General features: G+C 49.1%; 1 pseudogene; it reads right to left on the bottom strand.

The window, feature by feature from the left end:
• Positions 1-111: 111 nt before the first annotated feature.
• The window catches only part of LOC112898141, a 98,565-nt pseudogene continuing 78,973 nt past the window's right edge, over positions 112-19,703 (bottom strand).

The following is a 19,703-nucleotide window of genomic DNA, read 5'->3' as shown; positions in this document are numbered from 1 at the left end:
CATTGTAGCCTCTCTCCGTTTCACCATGTTTAGCTTTACACAACCTAAGAACCACAATTGTTTTCTTCTTAATAGGTCACAAATTTTTCCCATTATGTGTCCACACGTCTCTCACGCATCTTGAACCTGAAGCCATGCATGTCTGCCAACTCCACGTATTGTAATGCGGCTACTAGGATCAACAACCAGCATTCGTGTGATCAAATCAATTGCTGAAGCTGATACATGTTTGGGAATTGCATCGTATGCTCCATCGTGAAAGGAAAACGAGAGTAAGCTTGCGCCTATTAAGGTTAGATCAGCATATCATAAGTAACTTTTTATTCCCTTATTGCTTTCGAGTTTTTCTTTTATTTTGTGAAACACAGCACTGCCGGAGAATGGCACATCAGTGCCGGTCACAGGGAGATTTAGTGCCGGTCCCTGTGACCGGCACTAAACGGCCGGCACTAACGTGTCAATCGTTAGTGCCGGCTATATTGACCGGCACTAAATGGCGCGTGTTAGTGCCGGTCGGTAATTCCAGCCGGCACTAACGTGCCCGACCCGGCCCGACTCCTGGCAGCAAAGTTAGTGCCGGCTAGTATTACTGGCCGGCACTAAATCTTTTTTCTTATTTATCTTTTGTTTTTCGTTTTTATACGTATGGCTATGCGTATTTCTACTGTATGCGACTACATAATCGTACTTTTTGCATTGCACAGTAATATTAGGACAGCATATTACACTAATATTATATATATATATATATTCATCATGTATGGAATACTTAGGAGTTTAAAAGTACTTAAGATATTACAAATTATTAAGAACATCAACTATAGTAATTTATCAGGTTCCCCGTCGTCGGATCTTTTTCGGCGACGCTTGTACGGACATCGCCATAAAATTCGCCCTTAGGATTTATGACTTCATCGAGCAGGAATCCGCATATAGCTTCTTGAATTGCCCTAATCCGATCTATTTCAATGAGTTCTTCTTTCATCCGCCAACGCTGTCACATTTTTCAAAAAAAACATGAGAATAAAAGATAATGAATTAAAATGATGAGCAGATGTGATTGTGCTCACGTACATTGAATGCCTCCACTGTCATTTGCCCTTTTTCACTTGCAAAAGTGTTGATCCACTCGCATACGTAGTATCCACATAAGTTGTTTCCTTGTCCCTGTCTCCAACACTATGGACAAATGTGAGTTAAGATATAGAATTTTTCTGATGTTTATTGCGAATGATATTAGTACCGAGAGTATATTCATACCGGAAAATCAGTCACCCAACAAAGAGGCTCGATTTCACCTATGGGCAAGCCTATGTGTTTGCGGAGGTAGCGACGCCATGCAGTATTTACCACCTCGATGAGATCTTGGTACTTTGATTTATCTTGCCTTAACGAGTCGTACACCAAGACCTTGTGCTCGTCAATCCGAATACAAAGCAATATCCAATGAAAGCTGTGCATATACATACGCATAACCAATTAATGTTGATTAAAATAGTTATTAAATAGTATTGTTAATACGAAGGGATTGAAAAAAAGAGGCTAACAAAGAACGACTCACTGATGGTTGTATGGCAAGAGAATGAAGGGACACATGCTATTCTTACGCAACCCCCTGTATATAATATTGACTATTTCTTCAGGGTTTTGCTCTACCATTTTCTCGTGTATAATATCGGGGTCGAAGAACCCGACGTTATGGAAGTTCTTTTTTCGGCAAATTTGAATTTTTGACCTACGGGGCATAAGAAAAACGGGGATAAGTCAACACACAAGGCTAAAAATAATGAAACGAGAGACAATACTCACATGCACCATACACTCACGAGGGACTTGTCAAGGGCATCTTGATGGTATAAATCGTAAAGTGCTTCAAACTCGATATATACTTCACCTGCCCCCCGCCAAATGAAATGGAGGGCTGGGTTTGGAGTGGCCGGTAGTATATGTGGCAAGTTAGTGCCGGCTAGTGGCTTTAGCCGGCACTAACTGTGTATGTTTAGTGCCGGCTAGAGCCACTAGCCGGCACTAACTTGTAATTGACCAAGTTAGTGCCGGCTAGAAATGCCGACCGGCACTAACGTGCGTTTTGACCGTTGTGGCAGCCGTCTGACAGTTGGGGGGATGGCACGTTAGTGCCGGCTGGTATTTCTAGCCGGCACTAACGTGCCCGCCTTACACTGTTGAGGCACGTTAGTGCCGGCTCGTTTTTGACCGGCACTAACGTGCTGGTACCGATAGACCGTTTTCTAGTAGTGCAGTGCAGACGTAGATGTTTATACACATAGGTATATTCACCCCTATAAATACACACATGTAACCCTGCCGCTATGAGCACCTACGAGAGATTGAGGTGACAGATCTTCAAGATTGACGAAGTCGTCACAGGTCCTCGCTGCCGACGGGCATATAGCCCACCACTAAAAGAATATCGCCGATTAAATTCTATAATAAATCCAGAAAAATGCAAGCAGCCATGTGGAGTCGAGAACTTAAACCTGAGTGGATAGATCCCACCACAAGGAACGAACTTTACCAGCTAAGCTACGCTCAGTTTGCTTATTGCTTTCAAGTTTCAAGCTCTATTAACTCCATATGACCATTGTCACATGCACTTCTAATTCTGGCAACTAACTAAAGAAAAATGCTACTCCCTCCGTTCCAGAACATAGCTACATTTATCTTTATCTTAAATTGAACGTTTTTATTTTAACCAACAATATCTTTAAAAATAACTTATTTTAAATAGAAAAATGTACATGTTATGATAGTTTGTTTCACAATAAATCTACAAGCACCATTTTTACGTTAACAATCTTTATTATAATTATTTTGCTATTTATAGTCAGAGCTTAAAAATATTTGATTTAGGATAAATCTAAACATAGCTATATTATAGGACGGAGGGAGCATAATTACTATTAATTCTGATTTATTTTCAAGAAGCATAAACCAATAGAGGTTAATGATTAAACAAACCTTTACTACACAAGCAAAATATTACGTCCCCAGAATGCGTCTACAACAATAAGTGGCCTACCCAACAAGCCAGCTAGCCGATAAGTTGGAACAGACGGATACGTGATGGTAATGACATGGATCGAACAAAATTTATAATGTGATGGTATGAAAAAAAATAGACACCAAATGGTACTAAAACAGAAGGGGGAGTTAAAATAGTTCCTAAACAGATGGAAATGTGCTTGCTCACAATGATACATTGGCGTAATTCTGCTTCATTCTCCGACGCGAAAGGTAAATTGCCAAGAGAGTAAAGCATACAACACAAGCCCACAGCTCCAGACATCAACCTGACCAGTAATATGCAGCTCATCACTACCTGACGGTGACTTTTGAAACGAATCTGTGACATGGAGTGATGAAGCGAGCATGGTGAGGCCCTCGTGAGCGGTGATTCTTCGAGGCCACAAGATGTGGAGTCCGACGGCTGATGTGACGAGACCCCACGCGTTGTGTTTCTCGTGGTGGCGACTACGAGGCAGCCTGCGAGAGGTCCACAGATTCGGTGGTCTCACTCTATCAGGTGGAGTGTGATGTTGCAGCGGCACTACGGCGAAGGATCCCACATGGCAGTGGCCTTTTGGACATGGTGCAGTCTCCTTCTGTCGTCTTCCTGTCAACGCAAGGTTACACTGCAGGTTTTGGCGATTATGTGAGTGCGAATGTTGGTGGGTGCCACGTCTCATGGAGATGCGTTGTGCGACTTGCGTCGATATCCCAATCTGACTAGCCTGAGTGGTTTGCGTCGAGTCCTCTCGGCAGGCATTGATGTCCCAATCCAACCCGCCGGTATTGTTGTTCGTATTTTTTTTCTTTTTTTACCTGGTTATGTACTTCCAGAGATATAATCTTATATTTTTTTGCTATATCAATAGAATCATACTCGTCAAGTGTTGTTGGTTCGCAAAAAATATGCAGCTCACCACGAAACATCTACAATGAAACAAAGGTCAACACGAAGCATAGAAATAAAAAGAAAACTAGTATATAACCGTAGGTTTGTAACCTGGATTAGTAAATTAAGAGTGAAGTTCACTAGTGGCTCCGTGGCTCTTATACTTTAGATCCACGTGCTCTCAAATTACACATTTTGGACATTAAAGTTATCCGAGATTCTTAGGTAGGCCCAAAGCGCTCCAAATCAGCCTATGTTGCCGAGGTGGCATGCCATCGTGGTGCACACATGTCTTAGGTGGGAGTTTGAAGCCTTTATTATGTTATTTTTTTTTTCTTTTGTTGTTAGCCCCTTGAAGACACGTAGTACTTCTATCTCTAAAAATCACTGTCCATTTAATACCCTCGCCCCTTCACGGACAAGAATACATACTTACTGAAAATAGTTATTATTTGAAGATTTAAAATTTTTTTCTAGAGGTTTAGATATCTCATTTGTTTTCCTTGCGTCATAATATATATCTTGAATTTTCCTGTATTTTTTGGAGGTGTTTGGGCTCCACGGTGGTACACCACATAGGCAGCCATTCTGATTTGGATCTTTTTGAAAACCCCAAACAAATATATGGTCCAAACTATGCAATTTAAAAATAAGTTTAAATTCACTCGTAAATTAATCTGGGTAATTGGCATAGAGATACACCTCAGGGGCAGCATAACTTGAAGTCCCACTCCTAGTATTCAGAAATTGACCATCTTGCATGATGTTGCTGAACCCAAAATTCGCTATCTTGATGTTGTACTCCGAGTCCAACAACAAGTTTTCAAGATTTAAATCACAATGGACCACCATGTTTCTGTGTCAATACTCGACTCCAGATATGATCTGCTTTGATCAGATTTAAAAGAATTAATGACAAAGAAGGAGAACAAAATTCATTCAACATGGTCCAAAGTTAATATAATTGAAAAATAAACCGTTTAAACACAATTTGATTGTTCCTTTTGTAACAGACTATTGGCCATAGCATGCCTGATTAGGCTGTCTCACCAAGACACTGACAAAATGTTCAGATTTGGCAATTTACTGTCCAAGGATTTATTTTCAAAGTATAATTTAAAAGAGGTTTACTAAATAAAACCTTTCATGCAAGGTGTGCATGGATACTTAGAATCGAGTATCTGAATAAAACATAAGGGCTTGCATGAGATAAAATGCATCAAATTTCCTAACTTTTTAAAAAGTTTACCTGCCGAAAAATCTGACGAGCCTCATCTTCCTGCAGTCTTCCTTTTAAGATAATGTAGTCCACAAGTTCCCCATTCTCGCAGTATTCCATTACAACGTAAAAAGCTTTAGAGGTTTCTATGACATCGTGAAGTTTGATGACTCTGAGACTAGCGAAGGATCTTAAAATCTCGATTTCTTTAGTCACTGGATAGAAGTATACATCCAAGGATCACATTGACAGTTGTTACTATTGGCTTTAAACCAGGATCAACCAGGAGACAAACTACGCTACTACAAAAATGGTCTTTAGTCCCGGTTTTCCAACTGGGGCAATCAATCCGGAACTAATGGATCCGAAAGCCCAAAAATTTAAACGGCAAGCAACTCACAACCTTGCACAGTCCACGGGACTCAAACCTAAGAACTCTTGCCTCACGTATCGATTTCTTACCACCCTACCTACATAGCACATATGTATCTCCAGATAGGATATTTTTCTTTCAAACTAACCTGTGAAGGACCCTAGGTTGGTAACTCTAACCGAAACTAAAGGACCATTTAGTTTAGGACTAAAAGGTCTCACTCGAGTCTGATTTGGTGTTACCAACCGGAACCAAACATATACAGAGGACTAAAAGTTCTCTCACGCCCATAAACTTTAGACTCGGAACTAATGGGAGCATTAGTCCCACTCGGAACTAATGGTAGCACTAATGGTAGCATTAGTCCCGGGTCTAAATTGTATCGAGACAAATACGAAAGATGAATGTGTGTTTCTGCACTAGTGTTAACACGCATGCACTTACTCTTTGTGAGAGCAGGAACTCAAGAATTTCGTAGAGCTGCGCAAAACAAGTTACACAAAAGAGCACCTAGTTAATTTCACGCCGCTATGGCTTGTTCACACAATTAGCTGGTTTCCCGAGTCCACATTTACCTCCATGTACTACTTAGTGACTCGAACTTCGAGGAACATGTGACTCTGTGAGTCTGTCACTGAACTAGGCATGCATGCATAAATGGACGTAACAACCCTTGAAACCGGAATATCCCCGTGTACACCTCATGTCCGTACTTGTGGTAGATAAGAAGCTTACTTGGATCCAGGGCTCTACACGAACCAAATAGTATGCTAAACATAAGCTAAAGATTAGCCAACCTTTAACTAAAATTTAGTCCATTAGCTCACTAAATTCAGCTTATGAGGGCTAATTTCTAGCAGTGGATAGCAAAATACTAAAATACCCTCCCTAAATGTTATATTGCTGTAGTGCAGACTTGTCATAGGACTAGAGTAAGTGATAGATGGTGATAGCCATGTCCATCCTTCGGAATTCTTTACGTCTGACGTAAGAGTTCATACATTGCCCTAATAGGCTAGTGGCTCCTCCGCCGATCAAAATACGGTCTCTCCATAGTGCCTTGAAGCCTAGATCTAGGTCTTAGCATGCGCAAGTTTATATGTATATAATATAAGCTATGCACACTACAAGAAACTGTGTAATCTGTGATGGATTTTCTATGACGTTTTTAGAGAACATCACGAACGGCATTGCATCTATGACGTTTCTATATTTTTTTGTCATGGATGTGCATTAGTGGATATTCAAGCTCAAAGCATAATGATGTTTTGTTAAATTCGTCACAATCCGGCCTACAACGTTGTGACGTTTTAGCAAATTCGTCACGATCAATAAGGTAATTTTTTTGAAAAAATAGAGAATCTAGAGAAATCGGGAAAAATATAAAAAAATCAGAGAAAAGGGGTAAATTTTTTGGAAAAAATAGAGAATCTAGAGAAATCAGAAAAAATAAAAAACAAAGAAAAAAGGGTGGAGGATAGAGCTACCTTTTGATTTGGTCATCTTGTTGATCTTCAACTTTTTTATACCTGCATAGTTTCTTGGCCTGTCGCATACGTGGCAACCACAAGACAAGGGCCCGGCCGCGGACGCCACATCACTCTGGCTGTGAAGCGTCCCCCCATCAGGGAAGACTTAAAAGTGTCACTTTATCAGTCCCAGGAGGCTGATAACACTTTTATTACATCAGATGGTTCATTGCCGTACACCTCTTCGCGGTAATGGGCAATGAAGCGCCACTATCGCGAGGATTACAACAAAAACCCATATTACTACACTAACTACGAACAGGGGGTCATCAGAGTCTTGCGCCATGCGGAGCTCCAACGGTGACCTCACCCACAGGCAAGACTGGGTGCAGCACGGGACCCTACTCGTCGTTCTCGGGGATGTAGTCGGGATCCTCCACTGTAAAGTAAGAACGGGGTGAGTACAAACGTACTCAGCAAGTCCAATCACACCCACGGGGGGGGTATAACAGAATTAAATGCACGGGATAATCCAAGGATATAGTTACGGTTCTTTTGCGGAAACACAATTATATGCAAGGGTTCGTTTTTTTTTTAAAAGCATTTTTCAAAACGAGTTTTCAAGTGTCTAAGAACACACGATGTCGATCCTCACGGTTCCAAGTTTCAAGCCGCTACCGGACTTCCCGTCCGTCGTAGCACACAGCACCATTGCCGGATACTTTTCAAACAACTCACACCAGTTCAACCATTTCCCAGAGAGAAACACTAGTTATGTGACCACACCGTAACCTGCCCAGTACCATGGGCACGGCTATTCGAATAGATTTTTAACTCTGCAGAGGTGTGCAACTTTACCCACAGGCGGGGTACCACAGCACGAACACCTTAGTGCCGGTGCAGATCCCATCGAAGCCCTTACCCACCGTAGCTAGACCTGACTAGCCACCACGGGATCTATCAAGGGGTCATTCGACCTAACACTGAGGTTTAACCGGGGCATAAGACACACAGAGCTTATCCCGTCTCCTTGATCACCCGCTGCTCCCAGCTCTCCTGATGGCTATCAGACTAACTAGTGGGGTTAGGCCAAGCCGTTGCCCATACAACGGTCAAGTGGTTTGCACGACAGGAAGCTAGGTGAGATGTCACAACAACTCGGTCCTTAGGGGTGACAGGACGGACTTCTCCCTTCCACGCTCAACCACACAGGTACAAGCCCACCGACGGCAAATCACACAGAAATGCCATCCATCCCGTCGGACTCACCTTTCAAACCACATTTTATCCCTTCCCACACACACGCATTTTCTTTATAATTCAGGCGGTCAGTTAAGGGTATTTCAAACAAGGGTGGCTATCCTACCAGGTTTCCAGCACGCAAAACCATGCAATTTTATAAAACAGGCCACTGGGTTGTGTTTATAAAAACTAGGACAGAAACATGCATCAAAGGGCGGAATTGAACTTGCCATCGTCAAACCCTTGCGGGAAGTCCTGGTCGGAGCACTGTCCTTCGGGTTCGGGGTCGCAGTACTGGTCCTCAGTTGCTTGGTCGCGGTCGGGAACCTCGTCGTTCACTCCGTGTCCTACGACGCAAACAAACAGACACACAATCAAGCGAAAGAACTAAAAGCTTTTACCGATAGGCTTGAATCGGAAATAATTTAGTTACGGAGTTAGGGGCAATATCTCTGGGTGGTTTCTTAATGGCATGGCTAAAACTATACTAGAAAGGGCATGGTAAAATTTCGGGTCAATCGGAGGTCGTTTCGCACATAAAATGACGCGCTAAAGGTGGTTTCAGGGCTCAAACGGGGTTCGAGGGCTTGTTCGTAAATATCCGGAAAGAGTGCGGACCTATTTGTAAATCCTAGAAATACCCTAAGCATGCAAAAAGGTGTCGATTATGTTTAGGTTTATGTTCCGAGGGGTTTGATTTGAATTAACGGAAAGGGTAGGGCTATTTTTGCCAAAGAGAATGGATAAAGGGGTTTCTTTGGAACAAACAGGGGAGGCCAGGGGGTTTTTCGCAAAAGGGCCTCCTTCTTCTTCCTCCCCTCACAGGAAACAGAGGAGAGTGGGGGGGAAGCGCCGGCGGCCAAATCCGGCCACCTAGGGCCCGGGCGGCTCGGGTGAGAGGGGGAAGAGAGGGAGGGGACCACGGGGAACTCGTTCCCGGCCTCACCTCGGGCCGGGGTAGCGCGCGGAGGCGGGGCGACGGCGGGCTGCGGCGGCGGGTACTGGAGCTCGGCGTGGCGGCGCTAGGGCGGTGGAGGCGAGGGGCCAGGTGGCGGGGCAGGTTGTGGGGGGTGCCGGGGTGCGGCCGGGCCTATTTATAGGCGGCCGGCGGTAGGGGGAGGCGGCGGCCGGCGGGTGGCTCCACGGGCGGCCATTAATGGCGCCCGTGGCTTGCGACGGGGCTCAGCCGTGCACGTGGGGGGGGGGGGGCGGGCGGCGGTGTGCGGTACAGAGGGGGCGCGGGCGGCGAGGCGGCACAGGGGAGGCGCGGGCGGCGAGGCGGCACAGGGGAGGCGCGGGCGGCGGCGTGTGCGCCACGGCGGCCGTGCGGCCGCGCGCGTGCGCCAGCGACGGGCGGCACGGCGGGCGGCGCGGCACGTGGTGCACGCGCGGGTACGGGCGGCCGGGCACAGGCGCGCGCGAGGGGAAGGGGGGGGCCGGTGGCCGGCGCGGCTGGTGCTGCCGGGCACGCGCGCGGGAGCAGGGGGGGAAAGGGGAAAAACAGGAAGGAAGGGAGGAGGAAGAAAAAGGGAGGGGAGGGAGAAAAGAAAGAAAGGAAAAGGAGAGAAAAGGGAAAAAAAAGAAAAAGAAATAAAGGGAAAGAAAGAAAAGAAAAAGAGGGAGGGAGAAGGGCCGGCGCCGGTCGCGGCGGTGACCGCGGCCGGTCGGCCACGCGGGGAAACGCGCGGCGCGAGGGGAACGGCGAGGGAAAAAGAAAACGCGTCGGCGCCAATCGCGGCCGCAGCCGCGACCGATCGGCCACGCGCGCGCGGGATTCGTGCGCTGCGCGAGAAATGACTTGTGCCGGCGCTATTCGCGGCGGTGACCGCGCGCGAGCGGCAGGCTTCCGAGCGACGCGGGGTGGGATGGCGATACGGTCGGGGTTAGGGCTATGGTCTGGCGACGAGTGGTTTTTAATCGAAACGTTCTAACGCGTGATTTAATTTTGGTAAGTTTTTAGGGCGTCACAAACCTACCCCACTTAAATGAATCTCGTCCTCGAGATTCGGCTGGCCCCGAAATAGATGGGGAAACTCCTTCTTTAGCGCCTCTTCGCGTTCCCAAGTCGCTTCCTCCACCCCATGTCTGCTCCATTGAACTCTGCATATTCGTACTTCGGAGTTTCTCGTTCTCCTAGTGACGGTGTCCAGGATTCTGACCGGCACTTCTTGATATCGCAGATCCGGTTGCAGGTCTATTGTTTCTACCGACACGTGTTCTCCTTCGGGTACTCTCAAACATCTCCTTAATTGCGAGACGTGAAACACTGGATGTATATCTGACATTTCTTCCGGTAACTCCAGTCGGTATGCCACTGCTCCTACCTTCTTTAGAACCCGATACGGCCCAATGTATCGAGGGGCTAATTTTCCTTGTACCTGAAATCTTCGTGTCCCCGAATGGGTGAGACTTTGAGGTAGACAAAATCTCCCGGATTGAAGCTTATCTCCCGCCTCTTCTTGTCCGCATAGCTCTTTTGTCGGGACTGAGCCGCTTTTAATTTCTCGCGGATTTCCGCTACCTTTTCTTCTGCTTCTTTTATGAGCGCGGGTCCTACTAGTGCACGCTCTCCAACTTCCGACCACATCAAGGGAGTTTTGCACTTTCTTCCGTAGAGGGCTTCGAATGAAGACATACCCAGGCTGGCTTGGTAACTATTATTGTACGAGAATTCTGCATAGGGCAGACTCTGTTCCCAATCGTTTCCATAGGTCAGGACACATGCCCTCAGCATATCTTCCATGATCTGATTCACCCTCTCGGTTTGACCATCCGTCTGTGGGTGGTATGCGGAGCTAAAATCTAACTTAGTGCCCATGGCTTTATGTAGGCTTTTCCAAAACCTAGATGTAAATTGGGTCCCTCTATCCGAGACGATTCTACTGGGCACTCCATGTAACTTTACTATATTTTCCACGTAAAGTTTTGCCAGCTTTTCTCCGCCATAAGTGGTCCTTACGGGTATGAAATGTGCCGATTTAGTGAGTCGATCCACAATTACCCATATGGAATCGTGTCCTTTCTGTGTTCGGGGTAGTCCCACTACAAAGTCCATTCCTATCTCGTCCCATTTCCAGACCAGGATGGGCAAGGGTTGCAATAATCGTGCTGGCTTTTGATGTTCGGCCTTGATCCTTTGGCAGGTATCACAATGAGCCACGAATCTTGCAATATCCGCCTTCATTCCGTTCCACCAATATTTTTGCTTTATGTCCATATACATTTTGGTGGATCCTGGGTGGATAGAGTAGGCCGAGTTATGGGCTTCGTCCATGATCAATTGCCGGAAATCTCCATTCTGGGGTACACAAATTCTACCCTCGTACCATAATGTTCCCTTATCGTCCACTCTGAAGCCCGGCGCTTTGTTTTCTCCAGTTTGCTTGCAGATCTTTACTAACTCCTGATCCGAGCTTTGAGCCTCTCTAATCCTATCCTCTAGGGTTGATTGGACGCTTAACACATGGCTGGAACCTTGAGGGACAATGTGCACATTTAATCGTGCCATTTCCTCGCGCAGGTTATTATCCTTGGGCCCATAGGATTTCCGGCTTAAGGCGTCGGCTACCACATTCGCTTTCCCGGGGTGATAGTGGATTTCCAAATTATAGTCCTTGACTAACTCTAACCATCTCCTTTGTCTTAAATTCAGATCTGACTGGGTGAAGATGTATTTCAAAACTCTTATGGTCAGTGTAAATCTCACACTTATTCCCAATCAAGTAATGCCTCCAAATCTTGAGAGCATGTACTACGGCCGCTAATTCCAAGTCATGGGTCGGGTAATTCTGCTCATGAGTCCTGAGTTGGCGGGAAGCATATGCAACGACTTTCCCATCTTGCATCAGAACACACCCTAATCCTTGTCGGGACGCATCACAATAAATGACAAAATCCCGATGAATGTCCGGTAGGGTTAACACTGGGGCGGTTGTCAACCTTTGCTTTAGTCCCTGAAAGCTTCTCTCACAAGATTCCGTCCAAGCGAACTTCTTCTCCTTTTTAAGGAGTTCTGTCATGGGTCGAGCTATCTTAGAGAATCCCTCGATAAATCTCCGATAGTACCCGGCTAACCCAAGGAAGCTCCTGATTTCACTGACGTTAGTTGGTCGCTGCCAATTGGAAACGGCTTCGACTTCTCTGGGTCCACTGCTACGCCTTCCGCAGTCAGAATGTGACCAAGAAAAGCTACTCTCTCCAGCCAGAATTCGCACTTGCTGAACTTGGCATATAACCTATGTGCCCTTAGCTTTTCCAATACTACCCGCAGATGTTGCTCATGTTCCTGAATACTCTTAGAGTAGATAAGTATGTCGTCGATAAAGACTACGACAAACTTATCCAGCTCGTCCATAAACACTTTGTTCATGAGGTTCATAAAATAAGCAGGGGCATTGGTTAGTCCAAAGGACATTACGGTGAACTCAAACTGCCCGTAGCGGGTGACGAAAGCTGTCTTAGGGATGTCACTTTCCTTAATCTTAAGTTGAAAATATCCTGACCTTAGATCGATCTTGGAAAAGTACTTGGCTCCTTTTAGCTGATCAAAAAGGTCATCAATCCTGGGGAGGGGGTACTTGTTCTTAATGGTAACCTCGTTCAGTGCTCGGTAGTCCACGCACAACCTCATACTCCCATCTTTCTTCTTGACAAACAGTACTGGGGCTCCCCATGGCGACGAGCTTGGGTCTGACGAAGCCAATCCTCTGCAGTTCTTCTAGTTGCTTCTTTAATTCTGTCAATTCAGAGGCCGCCATTCTATAGGGTCTCTTGGCTATGGGGGATGTTCCGGGGATAAGGTCTATGACGAATTCTATATCCCTATCTGGCGGCATACCGGGAAGCTCTTCGGGGAATACATCTGGGTATTCGCTTACTACCGGGACTCCTTCTAAGGGCTTGGCTTCCACGCTAAACACCATTGGATCAAACTTACTATCCCGGGTACGGCAGACCACTTGTACTCCTTCGTGGTTTGTTAAGTGTACCACTTTGTCGGTACAGCCTATGAGACCATTGTGTCGGCTTAACCAATCCATCCCAAGGATCACATCTATTCCCCCAGGCTTAAGTACTACTAAATCTGCTAGAAAGTCTACCCCACTTAAATTGATCCTTACCCGGGGACAACCTAATTGACAATTGATGTCGCCTCCAGGCGTCCGGGTTAATAGGGGTGTTTTTAGTAGTACTGTAGGTATTTTGTGCTTCTCCACATAGCTCGAGGATATAAACGAGTGTGATGCTCCAGAATCAAATAATACCGTCGCCAGAGCTGAGTTGACTAAGTACTCACCGAGCACTACGCCCTGGGCTTCTTGAGCCTCCTGCGCGTCGATGTGGTTGACGCGGGCTCGTCCAAAATGATTGCTGCTTCACCTGCTGGCTGCCGTCGTTGTTGCGGACGGGCACTCGGTTGGCACCGGTCAGGGCTGGTCTGGGTCCATTCACCGAGTTGGAGAAGGCGGATGTGGCCGGCTTGTTCTTGGTATAAGGGCAATTGGCAATATAATGCCCTATCTCACGGCAGTTGAAGCAGGCCCTAACATTGTTGTTGTCGGGGGTGACCTGGCTTGTATTGCTCTGCGGGGCCCTCATGGTATTCTGACTCTTGGGTTGTGCTTCAGAGGCTCGGGACCCGGTCACTTGGGACTGAGTCCTATACTGCATTGGGGCCTGGGATCTTGGTGCAGTGTAGGTGGAGTTCCTCGACTTTTGGAAGCGGTCCTGCTGGCGGGCCTTACTCTCCAAGAATTTGCGCTTGTTGTCCTTTCTTTCTTCGGCCTTGGCCCTTCTGTGAGGATGGCCTTGTTCATCAGGGTGTTGAAGTCCGGATAGATCTGAGGAGTAAGCAAGGTCCGGAGCTCTGGGCTTAACCCCTTCTTGAACATGTCTTGCTTTTTGTCGTCGTCATTCACCTCTTCCGGCGCATATCGAGCCAATTCTATGAACCGGTGGGTGTATTCTTCCACCGTCATATTCCCTTGTTGTAGCGCGCGGAATTCATCCGCCTTGCGCTTCATAGTGGCCGAAGGGATGTGGTAGCGGCGAAACTCCCTTACAAATTCTCCCCAGGTGATGGTAGAGGCATCTTCGGCTGCAGCACAATAGTTTTCCCACCAGGATAATGCCGTTCCGGTGAGCTGGTGGGCTGCCAGAAGGACTTTATCCCGGTCCTGGCATTCGAATGGTTCGAGCTTCTCTGAATTACTCGCAACCAGTCGTCAGCATCCAACGGGTTGCAGGATCCGGCGAAGGTTGGTGGCTTGGTCCTTAGGAAGGCCGTCAGCTTGTCGTTCATATTCTGCCCTCGTGGCTGCCGGTTAATGAGGGCATTCGCCAGGTTTCCAGTATGAGAGTTTGGTTATGGATGATCTGCGCCAGGTCTCCGAGGGGTGGGGGTGGCGGTAGTTGTTCTCCTTCTTGACTTCCCCCTCGGTTCTGGCTTACTTCTTGCTCTTCTTGGGGAAGATCTTGTTCAAACGGCTGTGCTCCGACACTAGCGGCTACGGGGTTCCGGCCACGGGAGGCCCTCGCAACGTTCCGGGGGTCACCTGTGATTGGGCAAATCGGGGTTACGATTTGTGGTGTTTAAGTTATTTAATCCGTATATATAAGGCAGGATCTACCTTCTGCCGGTATCCATATAAACGAGTAGCACACACAAACCAACATACAATCACCACAAACAACAAGCATCAACTATTTATTAAGCACGGGGGGGTACAACTTAGGGGTACGACTAAGCCTCGTGCTAATCGGCCAGGGTCTTGCAAAAGGGTACGTCTTAAACAGAAAGGCTGGAAGGGCATCACTGGGATGGCGTCGGTCACTCTACTTGCGTGGTGTGTCCTCCTTCCGGGGCGGACAGGGTGAGAGGTTCTCACTCGCCGTCTTCTGGGTTCCCATCGGTCAGGGGTTGCATTGCCGCATCCCCTTCGTCGGTGGCGGCAGAACTTCCAGGATTCTCGGGTGGGGCTCGTGTGCTCCCAAAGAGTGATCCCCACCCTATGATGGGTGTCCCCAGTAAAACGTGGTCTTCCCCTATCGCCGGGACTGGTGTTCCACTTTGGGTCCAATCTTGCATACGCCGGTCTCGGGCCTGCCTGAGGCTCTCTTGGGCGACTGCTTCGCTACTGACCGCGGCTGCGGCTCTCGCCTCGGCGTGGGCGGCTCGGATCTGCTGTATCCTCACGCGAGCTCTGCTTGCTCGGCTCGATGGGTCTGCTCCCTTAGAAGGTTGGCTTGCTCATCAAAGAGTTGGTCCAGGGCGGCTAGGTAAGTAGCCACTTGGTACAGGGGGCCTTCTTCGTGGCGTCGTCGCTCCAAGTTTCTCATGCGGGCTTCCCAGTCTGGGGTTCTGATGGCCGGCGGGAAGAACTTCGCTGGCGTGGGGGCGAGGTGTTTTCAAAGATCCGGCACAAATAACGGAGCGCTTTCCTGACGGCCAAGGGGTAGGTGTCTTGGTGTCTAAACCCTGTGGCGGTCGCCCGCCAGGGCTGGATGTCGGGGTAGCGGTTGCTCCTGGCGATGACCAGGATCACCCTGCAGCGGAGGGTACCATGGTGCTCGTACTCTCGGCTGTAGTACCTTGGGCGCTCCGTAACGCCAAGGTCCTCCAGGGTGTTGATCAAGAGGCTGGGGAATCCAGGTGCAGCTTGGCAATCGCCCTGGGTCCATCCTTCCTCAGCCTTCTGAAACAGAAACAGGGTAAACAATCTGGTACAGGTACAAAAGAGAGTGGATGATATTTATTATTAAACAAGGGTGGTACAGTTTTCATGGATACGTGGTCATTAGGGTAGGGTTTTGCTAGGGTGCTAATCCTATCATGGGGATTCTTCCTCGGTCCTGATAGAGCGCTTCTTTATTGGAAGGAACCGATCCATCTCGTTTTCGGTCTGAGTACCCTTATCCCAATGGGTTTCCATGGGTTCTTCTTCTTCTCGTCCAAGTCCCTCATTCGGGCAATCCAAGTGCGCCCTCTTCTTTCAGCGGGTGGGAAAAAATCCCATAGGGGTCCGCTGAAGGTGGTGCTTGTAGAGCACACGCAGCCGTCGCAGGGCTTTACGAGTGGCTTTTCGGTACGTGTCGGGGAAGCGAAAGCCAGTGGTGGAGATGAACCAAGGGTCCACATCAGGATAGCGGGTGCTTCTCTCCACAAAAATCATCGTGTCGCACCGAAGGGTGCCACCGGAGATGTATTCTCGGTAGGCGTACTCCGGCGTTTCCATAACCCCAACGCGTTCCAGGCTGAGCAACAATAACTTAGGAAGGCCAGGCTCTGCGTAGCAGACTCCGTTGACCCATCCATTGTCAGCCATCTGGAACAGGGTAAAAACCAGTGGTGAGTGTTTGTGTGAGAAAAGAGCTAAGCCAGCGCAAATCCTAGGGCTTAAAAAGGGTTTCGCTCCTAGGGTCACATCCTACGGCCAGCCTACGGCTCTGATACCACCTGAAGCGTCCCCCATCAGGGAAGACTTAAAAGTGTCACTTTATCAGTCCCAGGAGGCTGATAACACTTTTATTACATCAGATGGTTCATTGCCGTACACCTCTTCGCGGTAATGGGCAATGAAGCGCCACTATCGCGAGGATTACAACAAAAACCCATATTACTACACTAACTACGAACAGGGGTCATCAGAGTCTTGCGCCATGCGGAGCTCCAACGGTGACCTCACCACAGGCAAGACTGGGTGCAGGACGGGACCCTACTCGTCGTTCTCGGGGATGTAGTCGGGATCCTCCACTGTAAAGTAAGAACGGGGTGAGTACAAACGTACTCAGCAAGTCCAATCACACCCACGGGGGGGGTATAACAGAATTAAATGCACGGATAATCCAAGGATATAGTTACGGTTCTTTTGCGGAAACACAATTATATGCAAGGGTTCGTTTTTAAAAGCATTTTTCAAAACGAGTTTTCAAGTGTCTAAGAACACACGATGTCGATCCTCACGGTTCCAAGTTTCAAGCCGCTACCGGACTTCCCGTCCGTCGTAGCACACAGCACCATTGCCGGATACTTTTCAAACAACTCACACCAGTTCAACCATTTCCCAGAGAGAAACACTAGTTATGTGACCACACCGTAACTTGCCCAATACCGTGGGCACGGCTATTCGAATAGATTTTCAACTCTGCAGAGGTGTGCAACTTTACCCACAGGCGGGGTACACAGCACGAACACCTTAGTGCCGGTGCAGATCCCATCGAAGCCCTTACCCACCGTAGCTAGACCTGACTAGCCACCACGGGATCTATCAAGGGGTCATTCGACCTAACACTGAGGTTTAACCGGGGCATAAGTCACACAGAGCTTATCCCGTCTCCTTGATCACCCGCTGCTCCAGCTCTCCTGATGGCTATCAGACTAACTAGTGGGTTAGGCCAAGCCGTTGCCCATACAACGGTCAAGTGGTTTGCACGACAGGAAGCTAGTGAGATGTCACAACAACTCGGTCCTTAGGGTGACAGGACGGACTTCTCCCTTCCACGCTCAACCACACAGGTACAAGCACACGACGGCAAATACACAGAAATGCCATCCATCCCGTCGGACTCACCTTTCAAACCACATTTTATCCCTTCCCACACACACGCATTTTCTTTATAATTCAGGCGGTCAGTTAAGGGTATTCAAACAAGGGTGGCTATCCTACCAGGTTTCCAGCCGCAAAACCATGCAATTTTATAAAACAGGCCACTGGGTTGTGTTTATAAAAACTAGGACAGAAACATGCATCAAAGGGCGGAATTGAACTTGCCATCGTCAAACCCTTGCGGGAAGTCCTGGTCGGAGCACTGTCCTCGGGTTGGGGTCGCAGTACTGGTCCTCAGTTGCTTGGTCGCGGTCGGGAACCTCGTCGTTCACTCCGTGTCCTACGACGCAAACAAACAGACACACAATCAAGCGAAAGAACTAAAAGCTTTTACCGATAGGCTTGAATCGGAAATAATTTAGTTACGGAGTTAGGGGCAATATCTCTGGGTGGTTTCTTAATGGCATGGCTAAACTATACTAGAAAGGGCGTGGTAAAATTCGGGTCAATCGGAGGTCGTTTCCGCACATAAAATGACGCGCTAAAGGTGTTTCAGGGCTCAAACGGGGTTCGAGGGCTTGTTCGTAAATATCCGGAAAGAGTGCGGACCTATTTGTAAATCCTAGAAATACCCTAAGCATGCAAAAGGTGTCGATTATGTTTAGGTTTATGTTCCGAGGGGTTTGATTTGAATTAACGGAAAGGGTAGGGCTATTTTTGCCAAAGAGAATGGATAAAGGGGTTTCTTTGGAACAAACAGGGGAGGCCAGGGGTTTTTCCGCAAAAGGGCCTCCTTCTTCTTCCTCCCCTCACAGGAAACAGAGGAGAGTGGGGGGGAAGCGCCGGCGGCCAAATCCGGCCACCTAGGGCCCGGGCGGCTCGGGTGAGAGGGGGAAGAGAGGGAGGGGACCACGGGGAACTCGTTCCCGGCCTCACCTCGGGCCGGGGTAGCGCGCGGAGGCGGGGCGACGGCGGGCTGCGGCGGCGGGTACTGGAGCTCGGCGTGGCGGCGCTAGGGCGGTGGAGGCGAGGGGCCAGGTGGCGGGGCAGGTTGTGGGGGGTGCCGGGGTGCGGCCGGGCCTATTTATAGGCGGCCGGCGGTAGGGGGAGGCGGCGGCCGGCGGGTGGCTCCACGGCGGCCATTAATGGCGCCCGTGGCTTGCGACGGGGCTCAGCCGTGCACGTGGGGGGGGGGCCGGGCGGCGGTGTGCGGTACAGAGGGGGGCGGGCGGCGAGGCGGCACAGGGAGGCGCGGCGGCGAGGCGGCACAGGGGAGGCGCGGCGGCGGCGTGTGCGCCACGGCGCCGTGCGGCGCGCGCGTGCGCCAGCGACGGGCGGCACGGCGGGCGGCGCGGCACGTGGTGCACGCGCGGGTACGGGCGGCCGGGCACAGGCGCGCGCGAGGGGAAGGGGGGGGCCGGTGGCCGGCGCGGCTGGTGCTGCCGGGCACGCGCGCGGGAGCAGGGGGGAAAGGGGAAAAACAGGAAGGAAGGGAGGAGGAAGAAAAAGGGAGGGGAGGGAGAAAAGAAAGAAAGGAAAAGGAGAGAAAAGGGAAAAAAGAAAAAGAAATAAAGGGAAAGAAAGAAAAGAAAAAGAGGGAGGGAGAAGGGCCGGCGCCGGTCGCGGCGGTGACCGCGGCCGGTCGGCCACGCGGGGAAACGCGCGGCGCGAGGGGAACGGCGAGGGAAAAGAAAACGCGTCGGCGCCAATCGCGGCCGCAGCCGCGACCGATCGGCCACGCGCGCGCGGATTCGTGCGCTGCGCGAGAAATGACTTGTGCCGGCGCTATTCGGCGGTGGACCGTGCGCGAGCGGCAGGCTTCCGAGCGACGCGGGGTGGGATGCGATACGGTCGGGGTTAGGGCTATGGTCTGGCGACGAGTGGTTTTTAATCGAAACGTTCTAACGCGTGATTTAATTTTGGTAAGTTTTTAGGGCGT

This window comes from Panicum hallii, chromosome 6 (assembly GCF_002211085.1).
Source record: "Panicum hallii strain FIL2 chromosome 6, PHallii_v3.1, whole genome shotgun sequence".
NCBI lineage: Eukaryota > Viridiplantae > Streptophyta > Magnoliopsida > Poales > Poaceae > Panicum > Panicum hallii.
Note: the sequence above shows the minus strand (reverse complement) of the source record. Positions and strands in the feature narration are given on the sequence as shown.